At 45.8% G+C, this 18,936-nt stretch overlaps 1 protein-coding gene and 2 pseudogenes across 3 annotated transcripts in view; 1 reads left to right on the top strand and 2 right to left on the bottom strand.

Moving 5' to 3' along the window:
• DDC (dopa decarboxylase) overlaps positions 1–18,936 on the bottom strand; it is a 255,892-nt gene that overhangs the window by 8,899 nt on the left and 228,057 nt on the right. The gene's annotated exons all lie outside the window — the stretch shown is intronic.
• On the bottom strand, positions 6,698–6,815 carry LOC134930514 (5S ribosomal RNA; annotated as a pseudogene).
• LOC134930513 (5S ribosomal RNA) lies at positions 13,996–14,113 on the top strand (annotated as a pseudogene).

Genomic DNA, 18,936 nt, shown 5'->3' with positions numbered 1-18,936 from the left:
CCAAAGTGCCACTGGAGGCACAAAAGGAGGCTGTATATGCAGTACCCCTTTTACAAACGTCTGAACTTCAGGGACTGAAGCTAGTTCTTTTTGGAAGAAAATTGACAGGGCCGAAATTTGAACCTTAATGGACCACAATTTCAGGCCCATAGACACTCCTGTTTGCAGGAAATGTAGGAATCGACCCAGTTGAATTTCCTCCGTCGGGCCTTACTGGCCTCGCACCACGCAACATATTTTCGCCAAATGCGGTGATAATGTTTTGCGGTTACATCCTTCCTGGCTTTGATCAGGATAGGGATGACTTCATCCGGAATGCCTTTTTTCCTTCAGGATCCGGCGTTCAACCGCCATGCCGTCAAACGCAGCCGCGGTAAGTCTTGGAACAGACAGGGTCCTTGCTGGAGCAGGTCCCTTCTTAGAGGTAGAGGCCACGGATCCTCCGTGAGCATCTCTTGAAGTTCCGGTTACCAAGTCCTTCTTGGCCAATCCGGAGCCACGAATATAGTGCTTACTCCTCTCCATCTTATCAATCTCAGTACCTTGGGTATGAGAGGCAGAGGAGGGAACACATACACTGACTGGTACACCCACGGTGTTACCAGAGCGTCTACAGCTATTGCCTGAGGGTCCCTTGACCTGGCGCAATACCTGTCGAGTTTTTCCCAACGGTTTATAATCATGTGGAAGACTTCTGGGTGAAGTCCCCACTCTCCCGGGTGGAGGTCGTGCTGAGGAAGTCTGCTTCCCAGTTGTCCACTCCCGGAATGAATACTGCTGACAGTGCTATCACATGATTTTCCGCCCAGCGAAGAATCCTTGCAGCTTCTGCCATTGCCCTCCTGCTTCTTGTGCCACCCTGTCTGTTTACGTGGGTGACTGCCGTGATGTTGTCCGACTGGATCAACACCGGCTGACCTTGAAGCAGAGGTCTTGCTAAGCTTAGAGCATTGTAAATGGCCCTTAGCTTCAGGATATTTATGTGAAGTGATGTCTCCAGGCTTGACCATAAGCCCTGGATATTCCTTCCCTGTGTGACTGCTCCCCAGCCTCGCAGGCTGGCATCCGTGGTCACCAGGACCCAGTCCTGAATGCCGAATCTGCGGCCCTCTAGAAGATGAGCACTCTGCAACCACCACAGGAGGGACACCCTTGTCCTTGGTGACAGGGTTATTCGCTGATGCATCTGAAGATGCGACCCGGACCATTTGTCCAGCAGGTCCCACTGGAAAGTTCTTGCGTGGAATCTGCCGAATGGGATTGCTTCGTAGGAAGCCCCCATTTTACCCAGAACCCTTGTGCATTGATGCACTGAGACTTGGCTCGGTTTTAGGAGGTTCCTGACTAGCTCGGATAACTCCCTGGCTTTCTCCTCCGGGAGAAACACCTTTTTCTGGACTGTGTCCAGGATCATCCCTAGGAACAGAAGACAAGTCGTCGGAACCAGCTGCGATTTTGGAATATTGAGAATCCAATCGTGCTGCCGCAACACTACCTGAGATAGTGCTACACCGACCTCCAACTGTTCCCTGGATCTTACCCTTATCAGGGAATCGTCCAAGTAAGGGATAACTAAAATTCCCTTCCTTCGAAGGAATATCATCATTTCGGCCATTACCTTGGTAAAGACCCGGGGTGCCGTGGACCATCCATACGGCAGCGTCTGAACTGATAGTGACAGTTCTGTACCATAAACCTGAGGTACCCTTGATGAGAAGGGTAAATTTTGACATGAAGGTAAGCATCCTTGATGTCCCGAGACTGCTCTGAGTGACTCAATCTTGAATTTGAACCTCTGTATGTAAGATTTAGAATCGGTCTCACCGAGCCGTCCGGCTTCGGTACCACAACAGTGTGGAATAATACCCCGTTCCCTGTTGCAGGAGGGGTACCTTGATTATCACCTGCTGGAAATACAGCTTGTGAATGGCTTCCAAAACTGTCTCCCTGTCAGAAGGAGACATCGGTAAAGCCGACTTTAGGAAACGGCGAGGGGGAGACGTCTCGAATTCTAATTTGTACCCCTGAGATATCACCTGAAGGATCCAGGGGTCTACTTGCGAGTGAGCCCACTGCGCGCTGAAATTCATTGAGACGGGCCCCCCACCGTGCCTGATTCTGCTTGTAAAGCCCCAGCGTCATACTGAGGGCTTGGCAGAGGCGGGAGAGGGTTTCTGTTCCTGGGAACTGGCTGATTTCTGCAGCCTTTTTCCTCTCCCTCTGTCACGGGGCAGAAATGAGGAACCTTTTGCCCGCTTGTCCACGAAAAGACTGCGCCTGATAATACGGCGTCTTCTCATGTTGAGAGGCGACCTGGGGTACAAACGTGGATTTCCCAGCTGTTGCCGTGGCCACCAGGTCTGAAAGACCGACCCCAAATAACTCCTCCCTTTAATAAGGCAATACTTTCAAATGCCGTTTGGAATACGCATCACCTGACCACTGACGTGTCCATAACCTTCTACTGGTAGAAATGGACAACGCACTTAGACTTGATGCCAGTCGGCAAATATTCCGCTGTGCATCACGCATATATAGAAATGCATCTTTTAAATGCTCTATAGGCAAAAATATACTGTCCCTATCTAGGGTATCAATATTTTTAGTCAGGGAATCCGACCACGCCAACCCAGCACTGCACATCCAGGCTGAGGCGATTGCTGGTCGCAGTATAACACCAGTATGTGTGTAAATACATTTTAGGATACCCTCCTGCTTTCTATCAGCAGGATCCTTAAGGGCGGCCATCTCAGGAGAGGGTAGAGCCCTTACAAGCGTGTGAGCGCTTTATCCACCCTAGGGGGTGTTTCCCAACGCACCCTAACCTCTGGCGGGAAAGGATATAATGCCAATAACATTTTAGAAATTATCAGTTGTTATCGGGGGAAAACCACGCATCATCACACACCTCATTTAATTTCTCAGATTCAGGAAAACTACAGGTAGTTTTTCCTCACCGAACATAATACCCCTTTTTGGTGGTACTCGTATTATCAGAAATGTGTAAAACATTTTTCATTGCCTCAATCATGTAACGTGTGGCCCTACTGGAAGTCACATTTGTCTCTTCACCGTCGACACTGGAGTCAGTATCCGTGTCGGCGTCTATATCTGCCATCTGAGGTAACGGGCGCTTTAGAGCCCCTGACGGCCTATGAGACGTCTGGACAGGCCCAAGCTGAGTAGCCGGCTGTCTCATGTCAACCACTGTCTTTTATACAGAGCTGACACTGTCACGTAATTCCTTCCAACAGTTCATCCACTCAGGTGTCGACCCCCTAGGGGGTGACATCACTATTACAGGCAATCTGCTCCGTCTCCACATCATTTTTCTCCTCATACATGTCGACACAAACGTACCGACATACAGCACACACACAGGGAATGCTCTGATAGAGGACAGGACCCCACTAGCCCTTTGGGGAGACAGAGGGAGAGTTTGCCAGCACACACCAGAGCGCTATATATATACAGGGATAACCTTATATAAGTGTTTTTCCCCTTATAGCTGCTGTATCTTTAATACTGCGCGTAATTAGTGCCCCCCCCTCTCTTTTTTAACCCTTTCTGTAGTGTAGTGACTGCAGGGGAGAGACAGGGAGCTTCCCTCCAACGGAGCTGTGAGGGAAAATGGCGCCAGTGTGCTGAGGAGATAGGCTCCGCCCCCTTATCGGCGGCCTTATCTCCCGTTTTTCTATGTATTCTGGCAGGGGTTAAATGCATCCATATAGCCCAGGAGCTATATGTGATGCATTTTTTTTGCCATCCAAGGTGTTTTTTATTGCGTCTCAGGGCGCCCCCCCCCCCCCCCCCCAGCGCCCTGCACCCTCAGTGACCGGAGTGTGAAGTGTGTTGAGAGCAATGGCGCTACCTTGTTGAAGACAGGACGTCTTCTGCCGCCGATTTTCCGGACCTCTTCTGCCTTCTGGCTCTGTAAGGGGGCCGGCGGCGCGGCTCTGGGACCCATCCAGGCTGGGCCTGTGATCGTCCCTCTGGAGCTAATGTCCAGTAGCCTAAGAAGCCCAATCCACTCTGCACGCAGGTGAGTTCGCTTCTTCTCCCCTTAGTCCCTCGATGCAGTGAGCCTGTTGCCAGCAGGTCTCACTGAAAATAAAAAACCTAAACTAAAACTTTCACTAAGAAGCTCAGGAGAGCCCCTAGTGTGCACCCTTCTCGTTCGGGCACAAAGATCTAACTGAGGCTTGGAGGAGGGTCATAGGGGGAGGAGCCAGTGCACACCAGATAGTCCTAAAGCTTTCTTTAGATGTGCCCAGTCTCCTGCGGAGCCGCTATTCCCCATGGTCCTTACGGAGTCCCCAGCATCCACTTAGGACGTTAGAGAAATATAACCACTATTTTATTTGAACAATCTTAACAGATGTTAATTATTAAAATATTGTAGCAATTGCTAAGAATAGTAGATAAAAGATTGAGATTATAAGGTACCACTGGTTATGTCCTTTAAGGTGAGATGTCCCAAATTTCTGACTAGGACTCTATTCCACTTAAGCTCACAAGTTCAATTGGTGAAATATATTGTTACCAGACTTGCTTCCGGAAGAAGGTCCCCCTAGGAATCTCATACATGAAGATCCAAATTGGCAAACAGGGATATAAAAAACTTTTTATGCTCCTGAGGAAGCTGGCAGTTACAAGACCAGCGAAACGCGTTGAGCTATCTATTTAAGGACCACAAGGTGTTTCTCCAACAACAACTCTGACGGTATGGACTCTTTTGCATCCACCGGATAAAATCCCAGCACAAGTCACTTACAGACCCGGATATATCCCTGTTTGCCAATTTGGATCTTCATGTATCATCTCAATCTTTTATCTACTATTCTTAGCAATTGTTACAATATTTTAATAATTAACATCTGTTAAGATTGTTCAAATAAAATAGTGGTTATATATTTTATATTTCTAATTGTATTATGTCTATCATTATTTGACTTACAGCCGGCGCCAGTATACACACCTCTTTTCATTTTTGCATTTACCCAGGGAATTGACCTTCCCAAAACAGGCTGCCGTTGATAGCGCACTCTTTTATATATTTTTTTCTGGGGGAAACTGTGCCTGCATTTTCGTGTGTGTGTGTGTGTGTTTGTATAGCTCACATAAACATGTCTAGGAACGCTGTATCTTGTGCTGCAGAGTGTGTATCGTCTCCTGAAGAGTCTATTCCATGTACTCAGGACTGTAATATACTGTCTCAGCCTTCTGAATCTGAACCCCCATGGGTGGATTCTATTGGGGGAATGATATCCCAGATTTCATCTCGGATAGCTCAAAATTAGACTGAAACAAGGGTTTTTTAAAAATCTGTTGAGGTTTTGTCGCATTCAGCTCCCACTACCTCTTCAAAGACACCAATTGTTTACCCTAAGAAGCGTGCTCTTGCCCAGATAATGCAAGCTGACACGGATACCAACTCTGATACAGGGGACGGTGATGGGAATATGCAGGGGGGAGATGCATCCCTTGCTAAGGGGATGCAACTCATGATTGAGGCTATTAGCGGCATTTTACACATTACTGATAAGGTACCTGAGCATGTAGAGGAGGCTTACTTTACTGACAATAAGAAATCCTCCCTTACTTTCCCTGCGTCTAAGGAATTAAACGCATTGTTTGAAAAATCCTGGGAAAACCCAGAGAAAATATTCCAGATCCCAAAAATGGTTCTCATTGCTTTTCCTTTCCCTGAGGAGGACAGGAAAAAGTGGTAAATCCCGCCTGTAGTAGACGCTTCTGATGCTAGCTTGTCTAAAAAAGTGGTTTTACCTGTCCCTGGGTCCACCGCTTTAAAAGAGTCGGCTGACCGTAAGATTGAGACTACACTCAAATCATTATACACAGCTACTGGCGTAGCTTTAAGACCCACTATTGCTTGTGCATGGATTTCAAAAGCCATAGTAAAGTGGTCAGGCACATTACTAGAGGATTACCAAGGAAGGTTGGTGATTCCGCACCAGTCATACACAATTACATGTGTTTATATGGACCAGTATTAGTATATACAGAGATAATCTCTTAGTTACAGTCTGGTGGTGCACCCAGAGTCAGAAAACAGCTAGAGCAAAAACAGATTAAAGAAGACTCTTGTTTGGGTGCACTCTTGTTCAAATTATATTGATAATATTAAAACATAACGTTTATTATGCCTTGTTAAAATAAGTTCAGTATCCACTCATTCTCCCCATGGAGTTATTGCAAAGAAAGGAAAAAGACGGAAAAAAAAACAAACATAAACACCACAAATGTATTATTGGAGAAATTTTTTTGTATGTTCTGGTTTAATCTATCCCAATATAGACTGGCATAGGGCTGTAGGTACAGTCGACATACATCTGATCTTATGCCATACCAGTACAAGCAATGCTTGTTTTAATGGGACCTGAGTAGGCAATGCACAAATAGGTACCAATTACAACGGGAGTATTTGTCTCATATATCTACTGTCACATCCCATCCTCTAATGTTTAAAGTGCTCTGTCGACACATATGCTTAACTCACTATAGGAATGTTTGATCAGCACACAAACCCTGGTGGGTGTGCCTAGTGTCACTGGAATTGCCAAATTATTGATTCCTAATTGGTTCCTGCCTGAAAAAATCAGGGTAGGTCAAGGTTGGAAGGAAAAAGCATTGGTGATCCTGCTGTTGGTATTGAGTTTTGAAAAGAAACAACCTCAAATTACTACACTGGGTATTCTCTGAGGGTCACCCCACAGATACTGACCCAGCCCATCACCGTTTTGCTTCCAAGATCGGACGAGATTGGGCTCTAGCGGTGAGGTATGATAGTAACACGTAGATGAGGTGTTTCACTCACCAATGAGAGTGCACCTAATCAGTAGATTGAAGAAAAAGTGTGGATCTGCTGTCTATGTTAGACCCAGGATTGCTCCTAGGAATCGTAGATGAGAGTCCACGAAATAGAATGAGAGATGAAATCTCAAATGAGAGAAGAAGAAGATAATACAATAATGGAGCACAATTTCACATATATATTGTATTCGATATGTGTTTACGGTATCCCTAAACAAATTCAATGTGGATATACCCTTTCATAGGGGATATTTTATCCACACACGATCTCAATTTAAGCAGCATATCAAGCTATATAAAACAGAGAGTCTCAATCCAAATGTATGTGGGAATATGTGAAAATCACAGTAACATATCAATCAATTTTTGCACAAATGTATCATAGCTGGAGCTGTCATCTCCAGTATTTAGCATCACATGAGATAGTAATACATGGTAGTTAAGCTGTTTTGAACAGATCTCATTTACATGTGCAAATGCAAAATTATCTCCATGATCTGGAAAAACATTTTTCACATATATGACCCCTCCCATATGCCAGTGTGGGGGATCACTGCACAGTATGTCTCAAAACAAGGATCTAAACAACCTCCAAAAAACATTACGTTTAGAATAGTGTACTAGGATATATGCTGTGTGGCCCGCATTCCCCAGGTGCTGTACAGGCGTCCCTATCTGTTAGTAGTAGTTCAGATAGTCTGACAAGGATTGGAATTGAGAAAAAATATATCAAATTCGACACCGGATACCGCCCAGGTCCCTGGGTCAGTTAAAGAGATGATTAGTAGTGATGATACACTCTCGAGATTGGATCCTATTGCATGACTTGCTCAAGGGTTCAAAGGTCCTATTGCATGCTAGGTAGGAAAACGCGTTTCACCCGTCTAGCGGGCTTGCTCACTTCCAATGCTGATAATCTATTGTTGTACCGAGTTTAAAAACCCTGGTAGTTACTGATCAGCCAATAGCTGCTTAGTCTGCTGATTAGGTATTCAGCTCCCGCTGACATCAGCGGAAGCCGTGGGTGTGTATATGGTTGCCTAGCAACCTAGGTATCATAGGCTTGTGGGAGGTAACGGGGAGGTCCTATTCATTAGGGCGCACGGGAGCGGAGAAGGAAAAGGAAGGGTAGAAAGAAAACAGAGAAAAGGAAAGAAAAGAAAAAGAGGAAAGCGGTCCGCGCGCTGCGGGAGCAAAAACGCTCTATACGGACTCTCTTTTATATAGCTTGATATGCTGCTTAAATTGAGATCGTGTGTGGATAAAATATCCCCTATGAAAGGGTATATCCACATTGAATTTGTTTAGGGATACCATAAACACATATCGAATACAATATATATGTGAAATTGTGCTCCATTATTGTATTATCTTCTTCTTCTCTCATTTGAGATTTCATCTCTCATTCTATTTCGTGGACTCTCATCTACGATTCCTAGGAGCAATCCTGGGTCTAACATAGACAGCAGATCCACACTTTCTCTAACGTCCTAGTGGATGCTGGGGACTCCGTAAAGGACCATGGGGAATAGACGGGCTCCGCAGGAGACTGGGCACTCTAAGAAAGATTTAGTACTACTGGTGTGCACTGGCTCCTCCCTCTATGCCCCTCCTCCAGACCTCAGTTAGAATCTGTGCCCGGCCAGAGCTGGGTGCTTTTAGTGGGCTCTCCTGAGCTTGCTAATAAGAAAGTATTTTAGTTAGGTTTTTTATTTTCAGAGAGCTTCTGCTGGCAACAGACTCTCTGCTACGAGGGACTGAGGGGAGAGAAGCAAACCTACTAACTGCGGCTAGGTTGCGCTTCTTAGGCTACTGGACACCATTAGCTCCAGAGGGTTCGAACACAGGATCTTAACCTTAGTCGTCCGTTCCCGGAGCCGCGCCGCCGTCCCCCTCGCAGAGCCAGAAGACAGAAGCCGGCAGAAGCAAGAAGACATCGAAATCGGCGGCAGAAGACTCCTGTCTTCACATGAGGTAGCGCACAGCACTGCAGCTGTGCGCCATTGCTCCCGCATTACACCCACACACTCCGGTCACTGTAGGGTGCAGGGCGCAGGGGGGGGGCGCCCTGGGCAGCAATTTAGTACCTCCTGGCAAAAACAGCATATATACAGTTGGACACTGTTATATGCATGAGCCCCCGCCATTAATTTTACACAAAATCGCGGGAGAAGCCCGCCGCTGAGGGGGCGGGGCCTTCTTCCTCAGCACTCACCAGCGCCATTTTCTCTCCACAGATCCGCTGAGAGGAAGCTCCCCAGGCTCTCCCCTGCACGATAGAGAGGGTGAAAAAGAGAGGGGGGGCACATAAATTTGGCGTAAAAACAATATATACAGCAGCTACTGGGTTAACACTAAGTTACTGTGTGATTCCTGGGTCATATAGCGCTGGGGTGCGTGCTGGCATACTCTCTCTCTGTCTCTCCAAAGGGCCTTGTGGGGGAACTGTCTTCAAATAGGGCATCCCCTGTGTGTGTGTGGTGTGTCGGTACGTGTGTGTCGACATGTCTGAGGTAAAAGGCTCCCCTAAGGAGGAGATGGAGCAAATATGTGTGTGAGAGGGTGTCTCCGTCGACAACGCCGACACCTGTTTGGATATGTGTAAGAGCTGAGGTGAATTTATTGCACAAAAGATTAGAGAACAGACAGGAAATCTACCCTTGTCTGTCCCTATGTAACAGAGACCTTCAGAGTCTCACAATGCTCACTATCCAAAATAATAAACACTGATATCGACACGGAGTTTGACTCCAGTGTCGACTACGATAATGCAAAGTTACATCCAAGATGGCTGAAAGGTATTCAATATATGATTATTGTAATAAAAGATGATTTGCATATCACTGATGACTCATTTGTCCCTGACACAAGGGTACACATGTTAAGGGGAAGAAAGCTGAGGTAAATTTCCCTCCTCTTATGAGGAAAAAGAGCGGGAATCTCCAGACAAGAGACTGCAGCTTCCCACAAAAAATTCTCAAGCAGTATCCTTTCCCCACTAGGGCCAGGATGTGATGGGAATCTTCCCCTAGGGTGTCCCGTTTGCACAGAAGGTAGCACTAGCTATTCTCAGGGATCCTGCAGATAGCGTGCACATTCTAGTATACTACTCAGACCGGCGATTGTGTCGGCATGGGTTTATAGCGCTGTGGCAGCGTGGACAGGTACCTTATCAGCAGAGATTGAGACCCTAGTATGCTTATAGATATATATATATATATATATGTATATATATTAAAGATGCTGTCTTAAGTGATAGGTATATATATATATATATATATATATATATATAAAACATCCTCAAAGAGACATGAGTATACTGGGTCCTAGAGTCAAAGCTATGTCGATTTCTGCTTGACGTGTCCTGTAGAATATGCAATGGACAGATGATGCCGACTTAAGAGGCATGTGGAAGGCTGAGGATTGTGGGGAGAAGGGTTCTCGGACCTGGTCTCTACAGCTATAGCTGGTAATTCTGATATTTTGCCTTATATTCCTGCACAGCCTAGGAAAGCACGACATTATCAAATGCAGCCTTTCGAATAAAGAAACAAGAAAGTCCGAGGTGCGTCCTTTCTTGCCAGAGCCGGGTGCCAGAGGAAAGAAGCTGCACAACACAGCTAGTTCCCAGGAACAGAAGTCCTCCCCGGCCTCTACAAAAATCCACCGCATGTCGCTGGGGCTCCACAGGCGGAGCTAGGCCCGGTGGGGGCACGCCTTCGTAAGTTCAGCCACAAGTGGGTTCACTCTCTGTTAGATCCCTGGGCAGTAGATATTGTGTCTTAGGGATACAAGCTGGACTTTGAGAAGATGCCCCCTCACCGACGGCCCTGCCGGCTTCCCCCCACGAGAGGGAAACAGTGTTAACTGCAATTCATAAATTGTATCTTCAACAGGTGGTGGTCAAGGTTCCCCTCCTTCAACAAGGAGGGGGTTATTATTCGACCATGTTGTAGTCCCGAAACCAGACGGTTCGGTCGGACCCATATTGAATTTAAAATCCCTGAACATATACCTGAAAGGGTTCAAGTTCAAGATGGAATCGCTAAGAGCGGTTATTGCAAGCATGAAAGGGGGGGATTTTATGGTGACTCGGGACATAAAGGATGCATACCTTCATGTCCCCATTTATCCACCTCATTAGGCGTACCTCAGAATTGCGGTACGGGATGGTCATTACCAATTTCAGACATTGCCGTTTGGTCTCTCCACGGCCTTGAGAATATTCACCAAGGTAATGGCGGAAATGATGGTGCTCCTGCGGAAGCAAGGTGTCACTATTATCACGTACTTGGAAGATCTCCTCATAAAAGCAAGATCAAGAGAGCAGTTGCTGAACAGCGTATCACTTTCTCTGGAAGTGAAACGGCAATGCGGCTGGATTCTATATAGTCCAAAGTCGCAGTTGGTTCTTACAGCTCATCTGCCTCTCCTAGGCATGATCCTAGACACAGACCAGAAAAAGGTTTATCTCCCGATAGAGAGAGCTCAGGAGCTCGTGACACTGGTCAGGAATCTATTAAAACTAAAACAGGTGTCAGTGCATCACTGCACTCGAGTCCTGGGAAGGAGGGTGGCATCATACGAGGCCATTCCCTTCGGCAGGTTGCATACGAGGACCTTCCAATGGGACTTACTGGACAAGTGGTCCGGATCACATCTTCGGATGCATCGGTTAATCACCCTATCCCCCAGAGCAAGGGTGTCTCTCCTGTGGTGACTGCAGAGTGCTCACCTTCTCGAAGGTCGCAGATTCGGCATTCAGGACTGGGTCCTGGTGACCACGGATGCAAGCCTCCGAGGGTGGGGGGCGGTCACACAGGGAAGAAATTTCCAAGGGCTGTGGTCAAGGCAGGAGACTTGCCTTCACATCAATATCCTGGAACTACGGGCCATATACAACGCCCTAAGTCAAGCGGAGACCCTGCTTCGCGACCAACCCGTTCTGATCCAGTCAGACAATATCACCGCAGTGGCTCATGTAAACCGCCAAGGCGGCACAAGGAGCAGGGTGGCGATGGTAGAAGCCACCAGAATTCTTCACTGGGCGGAGAATCACGTAAGCACACTGTCAGCAGTGTTCATTCCGGGAGTGGACAACTGGGAAGCAGACTTCCTCAGCAGGCACGACCTCCACCCGGGAGAGTGGGGACTTCACCAAGAAGTCTTCACGCAGATTGCAAATAGACGGGAACTGCCACAGGTGGACATGATGGCATCCCGCCTCAACAAAAAGCTAAAATGGTATTGCGCCAGGTCAAGGGACCCTCAGGCGATAGCTGTGGACGCACTAGTAACACCGTGGGTGTTCCAGTCGGTCTATGTGTTTCCTCCTCTTCCTCTCATACCAAAGGTGCTGAGAATTGTAAGAAAAAGAGGAGTGAGAACAATACTCATTGTTCTGGATTGGCCAAGAAGGACTTGGTACCCGGAACTGCAAGAAATGCTCACAGAGGACCCATGGCCTCTGCCTCTTAGACAGGACCTGTTGCAACAAGGGCCCTGTCTGTTCCAAGACTTACCGCGGCTGCGTTTGATGGCATGGCGGTTGAACGCCAGATCCTAGCGGAAAAAGGCATTCCGGATGAAGTTATTCCTATGCTGATAAAGGCTAGGAAGGACGTGACAGCAAAGTATTATCACCGTATATGGCGAAAATATGTTGCTTGGTGTGAGGCCAGGAAGGCCCCTACAGAAGAATTCCAGCTGGGTCGATTCCTGCACTTCCTACAGTCAGGAGTGACTATGGGCCTAAAATTAGGGTCCATAAAGGTCCAGATTTCGGCCCTATCCATTTTCTTTCAAAAAGAACTGGCTTCACTGCCTGAGGTTCAGACGTTTGTTAAGGGAGTGCTGCATATTCAGCCCCCTTTTGTGTCACCAGTGGCACCTTGGGATCTTAACGTGGTGTTGGGTTTCCTGAAATCCCACTGGTTTGAGCCACTTAAGACTGTGGAGCTAAAGTATCTCACGTGGAAAGTGGTCATGCTGTTGGCCTTAGCTTCGGCTAGGCGTGTGTCAGAATTGGCGGCTTTGTCATGTAAAAGCCCCTATCCGGTTTTCCATATGGACAGGGCAGAATTGCGGACTCGTCCGCAATTTCTGCCAAAGGTGGTGTCATCTTTTCATTTGAACCAAACTATTGTGGTGCCTGCGGCTACTTGTGACTTGGAGGATTCCAAGTTGCTTGACGTAGTCCGGGCTTTGAAGATTTATGTAACCAGAACGGCTGGAGTCAGGAAGACTGACTCGCTGTTTATCCTGTATGCATCCAACAAGCTGGGTGCTCCTGCTTCAAAGCAAACTATTGCTCGCGGGATCTGTAACACGATTCAGCAGGCTCATTCTGCGGCTGGATTGCCGCATCCAAAATCAGTGAAAGCCCATTCCACAAGGAAGGTGGGCTCTTCTTGGGCGGCTGCCCGAGGGGTCTCGGCATTACAGCTTTGCCGAGCTGCTACTTGGTCGGGTTCAAACACATTTGCAAAATTCTACAAGTTTGATACCCTGGCTGAGGAGGACCTTGTGTTTGCCCATTCGGTGCTGCAGAGTCATCCGCACTCTCCCGCCCGTTTGGGAGCTTTGGTATAATCCCCATGGTCCTTACGGAGTCCCCAGCATCCACTAGGATGTTGGAGAAAATAAGATTTTACTCACCGGTAAATCTATTTCTCGTAGTCCGTAGTGGATGCTGGGCGCCCGTCCCAAGTGCGGACTTTCTGCAATACGTGTATATAGTTATTGCTTGATAAAGGGTTATGTTATGTTGGCATCCATTGGTTGATGCTCTGTTGTTTGTTCATACTGTTAACTGGGTAAGTTTTTCACAAGTTATGCGGTGTGATTGGTGTGGCTGGTATGAGTCTTACCCTGGATTCCAAAATCCTTTCCTTGTAATGTCAGCTCTTCCGGGCACAGTTTCCTTAACTGAGGTCTGGAGGAGGGGCATAGAGGGAGGAGCCAGTGCACACCAGTAGTACTAAATCTTTCTTAGAGTGCCCAGTCTCCTGCGGAGCCTGTCTATTCCCCATGGTCCTTACGGAGTCCCCAGCATCCACTACGGACTACGAGAAATAGATTTACCGGTGAGTAAAATCTTATTTTTTCTTCAATCTACTGATTAGGTGCACTCTCATTGGTGAGTGAAACACCTCATATACGTGTTACTATCATACCTCACCGCTAGAGCCCAATCTCGTCCGATCTTGGAAGCAAAACGGTGATGGGCTGGGTCAGTATCTGTGGGGTGACCCTCAGAGAATACCCAGTGTAGTAATTTGAGGTTGTTTCTTTTCAAAACTCAATACCAACAGCAGGATCACCAATGCTCTTTCCTTCCAACCTTGACCTACCCTGATTTTTTCAGGCAGGAACCAATTAGGAATCAATAATTTGGCAATTCCAGTGACACTAGGCACACCCACCAGGGTTTGTGTGCTGATCAAACATTCCTATAGTGAGTTAAGCATATGTGTCGACAGAGCACTTTAAACATTAGAGGATGGGATGTGACAGTAGATATATGAGACAAATACTCCCGTTGTAATTGGTACCTATTTGTGCATGACCTACTCAGGTCCCATTAAAACAAGCATTGCTTGTACTGGTATGGCATAAGATCAGATGTATGTCGACTGTACCTACATCCCTATGCCAGTCTATATTGGGATAGATTAAACCAGAACATACAAACAATTTTTCTCCAATAATACATTTGTGGTGTTTATGTTTGTTTTTTTCCGTCTTTTTCCTTTCTTTGCAATAACTCCATGGGGAGAATGAGTGGATACTGAACTTATTTTAACAAGGCATAATAAACGTTATACATACAAAGAAAGGGTTTTTTTGGTGCACACTTTCAGTAGCGCTACATATACAAATTAAACCATAAAACATCACTAAATACAGTAACCAACATATGCAAGTAGAACAAGTCATTAAGAGGCATTGGAAATTATTACTTAGGGACCCCATCCTAAAAGATGTCCTATCTGACAAACCAAGATTCATCTATAGAAGGGCGGATAACCTAAAAAACCAGTTGGTAAAAAGCTATACTCATGAAGAGTTGGAAGGAAGGGTATGATACGCACCAAAGGATTTCATCGATGCGGGAACTGCGCTATGTGTAGGAACTGTAAGAGCACCACCTCTAAGATCATGGACTATACATCCACCAATAAGAAGAACTGTATTAAAATCAATCAGTTCATCACGTGCAACAGCAAAAACGTAGTATACCTGTTACAGTGCTCATGTGGCAAGCAATATATAGGCAGAACCACTAGAAAATTAAAAGAACGCCTAACGGAACACATTAGAAATATAAAGAAAGGTCTTATTACACATGGAGTCTCTTCCCATTTTAAAGATAAACACAATTGCGATCCCTCCGAATTAGTATTTTTTTGTGGGATACAGACTATTCAGAACAACTGGAGAAAGAACGATACAGAACGGATGTTGGCAAAGGCAGAAATGAAATGCATTTTTAACACTGGGACGTTACATCCTGCAGGTCTCAATTTGGACTTTGAGGCGAAATGGTTTTTATGAGCCCCCCCTCTTTTGTGTCATCCCCTATTTAGGGAAGTATTTTATATTTAGGGATACACTCTCCCTTTTTCCTTTGTGCAAATACCTCCCCTTCTATATTTAACTTTATTTTTCATTTTTTTGTCTTATATATTTTTCTATATTTCTATATCACGTATTTTTGGACTTTAACATAATGTATAAGTAAAGGGTCCCTCCTACTATGGTCCCCTCTACCTAACACATTGTACCCATTCTCATTTTCATACTCACCAATTCCTTTCTAAAAAAGAATGTGATTCTGGCAATATACCCCCGTTTTGGAAAGTTACCAATGTTTTAAACAGTATGGACGGGGAAAAGAATCTTCCTTGTTATGCACATATCCAGCTTTATGTAAATATCCTACTACGATAGCATACAGGCAGCCCTATGCGTTCCAGTAACCAGTGGAACGCAACGGCACTTCCGGCAACATTACGTAAAGATCGAGACTTCCGGGAACGGACCTACAAGGTGGAACGCATGCTACGAGCATGCGTCCCACGTCTCCCACCGGCGCTCCACTCTCTCATGCACAGCTGTGGTCTGTCAGAACACTGACCACAGCGGTATCCACACTTTGTGGCTCACCCATCAGTAACAAGGATATCCGCTGGAAAAAAACGGATATCCGCCGGGTTTGTGTGCGTTCCACGGCCCGTGGAACGCAACACCACGAAAACCCGTTTAATTTATAAGTAAGATCACACTTACTATATCCATCTTGTATAGATTAATATATATACTACAATTTACTAACCTATAAAGGGAATCCACACCTATTTTGAATAAAAAAACATTTCAGTTTTCAATTAACACCGCCCACACAGGAAATGACCTAATAGGGTCTGGGTATATAAACACTCCATCTCAGCTTCCTCTTCACACACCTTGAAAAAGACCATACTTCCGGTCGAAACGCGTTGGTGAGGAGCTGAAAGGATATAGAGATTGACCTTTGGGACGGATACCTCGCTATCCAGTGGTGAGGAACCCGGGTACATCTTGCCCTCCCACGGTTGGTGATTCCATCTGGCATCTAACCTAAAGGTCTTTTTCAAAAAAAATTTTTTGCTTTTTATTGTATATTTGTTTTTATTGGAATAAATTGTCAGAACTGTTTTTAACATAAGGACTTGGCCACAAAAAATTTTTGGTACCGTTGTGAACCTCATTTTGCTTTGGGAAAAGAAACCTTTATGTGCTTGGAACCTCTCGTATTGATGTAAGCAGACAAGTGAGCATTTCGATTAACCATTAAGATGTCTTTGAGATATGAGATCTAAATATCAGGGATAAAGATACCTTTACATGTATTTCCACAATTGTTTATATGTAAGCTTTCATGTGAGCATTGTTTACGTATCCATTTTCACGGAACAGGTGGTCCTTTAAACCTATCCCTTCACATCATCCCATACACCTAGGGGTACCCTACAGAGGTAGAATCTTTTTATTTCCCCAACTAACCACCTCCCTCTGCCTCATTTTTTGTGACTCCATTCCGGATATCACGAGGAGAGATCTGAAGGACCCTAGACTGATGAAAGATACCTTGATGTGTTTACTTATACCTCTTTTGATGTAAGCATACATGTGAGCATCCTCCCATCTCTGTTATTGATAAATGTGACGGGAAAAGAAACCTTTATGAGAATTTTCACTCAGGCTTTATGTAAGAATATTGTGAGCACACCATTGATCCTTTACCACAAGGGTGACCCTATAAGACTTTAGGATTGTGACACTACCCATATGGAGGAAGATTGAGGACTCTCCCTTTGATATAGATTTTTCCCATTGGATGAGAAATAAGAACTGAGACCTTCCTCTCTCTCTTTTTTGTCTCTCCCCCCTACGATTTAAACCGACGGAGACGGCTGAAAAATCTTCCTTCAAGCAAATAACTAATCCGAGACAACCATCCGGATATATATAAGAACTTTCCATTTGATGTTTTATGGTTTAATTTGTATATGTAGCGCTACTGAAAGTGTGCACCAAAAAAACCCTTTCTTTGTATGTATTATCTTTTGGAGTAGATTTGGTGATATACTCAGGTTCACACTTACTATAGCTGCTTCCAGAGCGCAGGGATCTTTTCTAATTCCTATTCTATAATAAACGTTATGTTTTAATATTATCAATATAATTTGAACAAGAGTGCACCCAAACAAGAGTCTTCTTTAATCTGTTTTTACATTACTAGAGGAATTAGATTCTATGGATAGAAGTGACATTGAATTGTTATTACGTCTCATACAGGACCCTGCAGGTTTCATGGTGGAGGCCATGAAGGACCCTGGCCATCTTAATGCGAGGGCTTCTTCCATGGCTGTCTCGGCACGCAGGGGACTCTGGCTGCGCCAATGGTCTGCAGATGTGGAATCCAAGAAGAGTGTGGAGAACCTACCCTTCACAGGTCAGGCTCTGTTTGGGGAAGCGTTAGATGCGTGGATCTCTTCAGCAACTGCGGGTAAGTCAACATCTCTTCCCTCAGCCACACCGCCGACTAGGAAATCTTATCCTACGTCTACAATGCAGTCCTTTCGGACCGCGAAAGTTAAAAAGTCCAAACCCCCTTCCACTTTCTTTAGAGGAGGTCAGGGGAAATCCAGAAAACCTGCACCAACAGGTTCACAGGAACGGAAACCTGGTTCTGCTTCCTCAAAATCTTCGGCATGACGGTGGACCTCCCAGCCTGGAGATCAGGCAGGTGGGAGCATGATTGAGAAATTTTAGTCATGTCTGGGCGTCATCAGGCCTAGACCCCTGGGTACAAGATATTGTTACCCAGGGGTACCGACTGAAGTTTCAAGAACTCCCACCTCACAGTTTCTTCAAATCAGGCTTACCAGCTTTGCTGACAGAAAGTGCTATCCTACAGGAACCATTCAAAAATTGCTAAAGTCAAATGTCATTGTTCCAGTTCCACCTCACCTAGCAAACAAGGTTTATTACTCAAACCTGTTTGTGGTACCAAAACCGGATGGTTCGGTCAGGTTAATATTGAACCTAAAGTCATAGAACCCTTATTTGAGGGAATACAAATTCAAGATGGAGTCTCTGAGAGAGGTGATCTCAGGTCTGGAGGAGGGAGAATTTCTAGTATTCCTGGATATCAAGCATGCGTACCTTCACATTCTGATCTGGCCGCCTCACCAAGCTTATCTAAGATTTGCACTGCTGGACTGTCACTATCAGTTCCAGACACTGCTGTTTGGCCTCTCCACGGCACCGAGGGTGTCCACCAAGGTCATGGCGGAGATGATGCTCCGCCTCCGCAAGCAGGGGGTGAACATAATTCCTTATCTGAACGATCTGCTGATAAAAGCATCTTCCAGGGAGAAGCTGTTGCAGAGCATTGTGTTAGGTTCCTGGTGCTCAGAACAAGGGAGATGTTGCGTAGTGAGTCCAGAGCACCAGAACGTGATGCTGAAATAAGGTGTGGTGTGGAAATAGCCCCTAGCACCCTACCTCCATTGTTTCACCCGTGTGGTCAGTTCACGCCTGAGTGACTATGGT

The sequence above is a fragment of the Pseudophryne corroboree genome, chromosome 5 (genome assembly GCF_028390025.1).
Source record: "Pseudophryne corroboree isolate aPseCor3 chromosome 5, aPseCor3.hap2, whole genome shotgun sequence".
Lineage (NCBI taxonomy): Eukaryota > Metazoa > Chordata > Amphibia > Anura > Myobatrachidae > Pseudophryne > Pseudophryne corroboree.
The sequence above is the reverse complement of the archived record's forward strand: the minus strand, read 5'-3'. Positions and strand labels throughout refer to the sequence as shown.